The sequence below is a fragment of the Brassica napus genome, chromosome C7 (assembly GCF_020379485.1).
Source record: "Brassica napus cultivar Da-Ae chromosome C7, Da-Ae, whole genome shotgun sequence".
NCBI lineage: Eukaryota > Viridiplantae > Streptophyta > Magnoliopsida > Brassicales > Brassicaceae > Brassica > Brassica napus.
Genome location: NC_063450.1, coordinates 31,505,982 through 31,512,017, shown reverse-complemented (window position 1 = coordinate 31,512,017; position 6,036 = coordinate 31,505,982). Strand labels below are relative to the sequence as shown.

Genomic DNA, 6,036 nt, shown 5'->3' with positions numbered 1-6,036 from the left:
GTCCTCAAGTGAACTTTCTAGAACTCATAGGGAGAGAGGTTTGAAGGTGAGAGCTCATAGCCAAAAGAAACACACAAAGCACTCAAATCAACATTTACATTCAGCATTAGTACACCCTCTCTTATTATACTCTAGCTTCTATAGGCCTATCTCAACTCTTTTCATCCCTACATTCATCATCATGCATTCACACATGCAAATCAGCCAACTCTCAAGTTCATTAAGCATAGCATCAAGTGAATTCTTGCAAATGGTCAATTGGTCCAAATCATTTGGTTGAGTAAGGGAAGGCTTTTATTCAAGTGGGTCAAGAGGTTCAAAATCCATGATCTTTTAAAGTGGTTTACTCTCAAAACAACTAGTCTTGACATTGCACATAATATATCTAAGAAAGGGACCAACTCATGCATACAATGCTCAATCTCTATTGTTCTACCATTTTCCCAAACATACAGGTTACACAATCACTTCCCAATGTCAAAACCCAACTCCCATCTCTCACCAAAAGATCCCAAGAATACTTTGCACATAAAACTCTTTTTCTTTAAAATCTATAAATGATTTTTTCAACTTCTAAACAAATCTTAGCTCTAAACAACTTTGCTAGCTCCTTTTTTTTTTTTTTTTTTTTTATATATATATATTTTATTTTTTCGGGGGCCAAGACTTTTCATAAACTCGAGCTAGACGTTTATCTATTAATTCCAATAAGATTATCCATTTAAACACAAAGAGTCTATTCTTTTCCTTTGTAATTTTCATGCTTCCAAACCATAGTCACCACACTCACCCCCACCTATAGCTAGACAATAGAGTGCCTAATCTAGCAAGAATGAAGACCAAGCATTGTCGTTCCCGATACTCTCAACATTATGCACATGTAAGGCTTTCCGAAAAAGGCCTCACTCATCAAATAATGAAAGCTTAAAAGAAGGGAAAGGTTTTGGGAGTGGTCTACCACTAGAGTTTGTCAAAATAAGATTGGCATAAAGGATGTGACAACTCAAGTGTGTATAGCCATGACTCAGTACACAAGGGACCATGAGCAAGAAGCATTAAGTTCGTTCAGTTCAAATAAGGTTGTAGTTTGCTTCAAAGACTGAGTTTCAGCAATCAACAAGTTTCAGGAAGAGTCTTCAAGGCTCGAAGAATACAAGTGTTTTTGAGAGGTGCATAAGCTATTCAGGTGCAAAGTAATGTTCTTTACAAGGCATTTCAAATCATTGCTCCCAATGCAAGTAAATGCAACCTATATGCTCTAGACTCTCCTAGAAATGCCAATGATGCAAACTAAATGAATTTTTTTTTATGCAAATATATATGTATAATGCAATGCATGAGACTCAAAATCATCAAAGCAAACGTGATCAAATACTTGGTACCTCCCCCAAACTTAAATGACACAGTCTCTGTGTTGTCAAGGAGAGAGAGATACCCAAAAAGAGAAAACTAATATGCAAAAACGAAATGGTATATACAAGGGAAAGTAGTGGGTTACCTTCTATGGAGAATGAGTAGAGGGAGATGCTCCCTCCTCGTCGTCCTCAGGTGGTAACTCTTCAAGGTGCTCATCAGTAAGAGTGCCCATCTCTTCAATGTAGAAGGCTTGCCCGAACACAGTTGGTTTCTTCATTTTCTCCTTGATGTCAAAGTGGAGAACATGCCTTTTACCCAAATGGAGATCAATCGTGCCCTCTTTCACCTTAACAATTGCTCCTGCTGTAGCTAAGAATGGCCTTCCAAGAATCAATGGGTCCTGAGCCTCCTCACCCATCTCAAGCACCACAAAATCTGTAGGTATCTCATACCTTCCAATCTTCACAGGTAGGTCCTCTAAGATGCCCACAGGGTACTTCACTGAACGATCAGCTAACACCAGAGAGAGTTTACACTTCTTGTACTGAGTGAATCCAAGCTTCTTTGCAACAGACAAAGGCATCACGCTGACACTAGCTCCCAAATCGCAGAGACATTTCTCAAATACCATAGGTCCAAGAGCACAAGGTAGTGTAAAGCATCCTGGATCCTCTAACTTCTCTGGAACATCAAGCCTTTGGATGATGGCACTACACTCATGGGTAAGAATCATCATGCTTTCCATTTCCTTCTTCTTTGCATCTACAACATATTTCAGGAACTTGTTGTATTGAGGAATCAACATGAAAGCATCGATGATGGGCATTGCAACCTGAGCTTCACTCATTTGCTTCTCAAACAAAGCCTTGTACTTCTCTAGCAGCTGCCTCTTGAATCTACCAGGGAATGGTAGTTTGGGTTCATAGGGAGGAGGAACAAAAGAATTCTCACTTGCTAGAGCAAGAACTTCACCATCTTTCACTGTTTTCTTCGCTTCCCCAACCTTTCCTTTACCCTTGGCTTCCACAATCTTCTCCAAGATTTCATCATTGATTTTCTCATCAACAATCACCACTTCATCATCTAAGTTGATGGCCACCTCTTCACCTAGTTTTTCAGCATCCCTGGTGAGGGTTGTAGGAGGTAACTGCTTACCACTCCTAAGGGTGATAGCTTTGGCCTCCTTGGGGTTTTGGTCAGATTTTCCAAGTAGAGATCCTTGCTGGCGAGTCTGGTGAGTGTTCATGGAAGCAAACTGATTCTCTAAATTCTTGACTGTAGAAGCAAGATGTGAGAACTTGTTGTTGAGCTCATTGTAGCTCCCATCAATCTTGGAATGAAGGTTCTTCAACTCATAACCAACATTCTTCTCACTTATAGTCTGAGACTCCAAGATTTGTTTCAGTAGGGTGTCAGTGCTGCTCTCTTGAGGAGCAGAGGAACCAGATGAGGGGTTTTGCTGAGGTTGATAGCTGCCTTGCTGGTTGTTTCGAGGCGGATAACCACTCTGTTGGTTGTTAGGATAGGAATTCTGTTGGTAGTTGTTGTACTGAAAGTTGGGCTCTTTTTTGTACCATCTACCATTGTTGTTGATGAAACACAGCTCTTCCTGACCTTCAAAACCTTCAACCTCATGGACAACAGGTGGTGTCTCTTGGCTTGGGTTACCAACAAAGTGCAGCTACTCTTGTGTGGCTTTATCAGCAAGGAGGATGTCTATCTTATCCTGTAGAGCTTTCAACTCCTTCCTCGTCTGCTTATCATCTGTTCGACTGCTTCTGTCGTGGTCTCCACTGTAGACTGCATCACTCTTTACCATGTTGTCAACCAGCTCCTCTGCATCTTCCTCAGTTCTCACCAAGAAGAACCCATTGCTAGCTGTATCCAGTCTGGCCCTGTACTTAGGAAGAGCACCACGGTAGAATGTGCTCAGCAAGCTCTCCTTACAGAAACCATGGTGTGGGCATTGAGATTGGTAGCCCTTGAATCTCTCCCAGGCTTCACTGAAGCCTTCTAAGTTCTTCTGTTGGAAACTTGAGATCTCATTTCTCAGCTTAGCAGTTCTTGAGGATGAGAAGAATTTCTCCAAGAATGCTCTCTTGCACTCATTCCAAGTAGTGATAGAGTCGCTGGGTAGAGACTTCTCCCACTGACGTGCCTTATCCCCCAAAGAGAAAGGGAATAACTTCAGCTTCAAGGCATCCTCAGACACACCATTGGTTTTTGACAACCCACAGTAGCTGTCGAACCTATCCAAGTGATCAAATGGGTCCTCTAGAGCCAAGGCATGATACTTGTTGTTCTCGATCACGTTGAGGAGTCCTGACTTGACCTCAAAGTTGTTGGCTGCCACAGCCGGTGCTCGGATTCCCAGTCTATGACCATGAATGTTGGGCCGGTCATAAGCACCAACGGGTCGAGCTGCCCGTGGTTGGTGTTCTGCCCCATGCGGTGGATCTGCCATATCAAGTGTGCTTGGTGTTCTTCTTCTCTTCTAGCTCTAGCACACTCCCTCTCTAAAGCTCTGATGTTTGCTACTATTGGAACTAGGTTTGATGGACCCCTGCTCCTCAAGTTCATACACCTGAAACTTAAATGTAGGTGAAGAGGAAGAATCAATAACAAAACAAAATTAAAATGACTTAGTCTCAAGCAAGTGACTAAATCTCAATGTTCAAATCTACTCAGAATTTGGCAATGGCGCCAATTTGATGTTAGGAGTTTTCAAGGCTCCTAAGACAAATGTTGTAGTATAGTGATTGTCGAACCAGTTTTGAGGGATATCAAAGCACTGAGAATGCAAGTGCTCACTTAATCTAAGTGCAACCAATGATTTAGATGGGTTTTAAATTACTACTAATACTAGAAAGCAATTACAGAATGATATTTTCTTGACTAAGGGAAAAGAGAACTCATGGGCATAGGGATTAGACCTTGGGTGATCAAGTATCGAACTAAGGATGGCAAATGATCAATCAAACTATCAACCTTAAGCCTAGACACAATTCTAAGCAAGCTCTATGTCTAGATAAATGCTCATTTGCTAACATATCTCAAACATCAAATGTCTTTGGTTGAATAATATGAAAGCAATCATTACTAACAAGTCTATTAGCTATCTTAGCACCTTTAACAACAAATGTCTTTGGCAAAGTATACTAAAGCCTAGGAGAGTTGTCTCAGGCATTTCATCAAACACCTTTCGGGTGGGAAATGCCTATTGATCAACTTTTGAGTGGCCAACTCAGAAGATGCATTGGGAATACTCTACTAGCAAGGAACAAGAATGATCTACACTAAAACATCCCAGAACTAACCTAATCACCCTTAATCTCCCTAACCCATGAATTCAAAAAGTGATTACTCACTAATCTCCATGATTCCTCTTAAACCCATATTGGATTTCAGATTAACCATGTAGAGAAATAGATAAGAAATCAACAAGAACACAAGATGAAAGCAATGAAATCTGAATCAAAAGAGGTTTTTTACTAGTTCTTCTCTCCCAAAAAAAGAGATTATCTCTGGTGGCTTACAAAGGTCCTTAAAAACATAGGTTTTCAGAAGTAAAAACGTGCATAATGAAATGACCAAAAGGCCCTTGAGAAATCATGAATTCGCCAAACAAATAGATGCGGAGCGACCTCGGCACGTCGCTGCGAGAGGTCGCTCCTGGGTCGTTTCTTCGCGAGCGACCTGGCTGTGTCGCTCTGAAGACGTCGTTCCCGGGTCGTCTCCTCGCGAGCGACCTGGCTGTGTCGCTCTGAAGACGTCGCTCCGGACCTCGTTGGGTGTCGTCTCGCCATGGAAACGCGAGCGACCTTGAAACGTCGCTCTGGTAAGTCGCTCTAGGAGGGGTGTCTCGCGATAGAAACGCGAGCGACCTCTCTACGTCGCTCTGGAAAGGTCGCTCCGAGATATGTGTCACAGCGACTTCATGTAGTCGCTTCGGGAAGTCGCTCCAGGCAGTGCTCGTCCAAAGATCACTCTAATCACCTCCCTTGAGTTCCAAATGTACCCAAATGTCTCCAGGAAATTCATGTGGTACTCCAATACCTAATAGAGACATATGTATGCAAAATGCAACCTAGACATGGCTAAATCCTAATCTATATGATGAAAATGCACATGAATAAATGGATAAAGCAATGTGAATATGCAAGATATCAGTGTAAAATAAAAGGATGATACAATCGTGGAGTCGATATATTATCTATTTTCTTAACTCAAAATATGTTCCGTAGTGCGATAGTTCAATAACGTAATGTGTCTGAGGATACAACTGCAAAAATCTTATGATCTACGTTACTCTATCAGAAATCTGACGAAACTAATTTTGTTTATACTCTCGGGGTTAAAAGAAATATCAAAGAAAAATAGGAAAAAATAATGTGAGGAATTGTTTTCTGATTGTTTTGTTTATGTTCGAATTCTCTCAATTAGAATACGAGAGCATCTCCAATGGAAGTTCTATCCATTTTGCTTTAAAAGATTTTAGGAGGGATTTTTCTCAAAATAATGGACCCCCAACTATATACATATATACAATATATACAATATATATATATATATATATATATATATATATAAGTTTAGAACTCCAATGGCGTCATTGGAGGTGCTATGACTTAGGCTTCCTTTATGTAACCAGCCAAAAAGGAGCCAACGTATAAATGGAGC

At 41.0% G+C, this 6,036-nt stretch overlaps 1 non-coding gene across 1 annotated transcript; it reads left to right on the top strand.

The window, feature by feature from the left end:
• Positions 1-3,305: 3,305 nt before the first annotated feature.
• Positions 3,306-3,412, top strand: LOC125590746. Its single transcript, XR_007326750.1, has one exon. It is a non-coding gene; the product is annotated as a small nucleolar RNA R71 (small nucleolar RNA).
• The last annotated feature ends 2,624 nt before the right edge of the window (positions 3,413-6,036 follow it).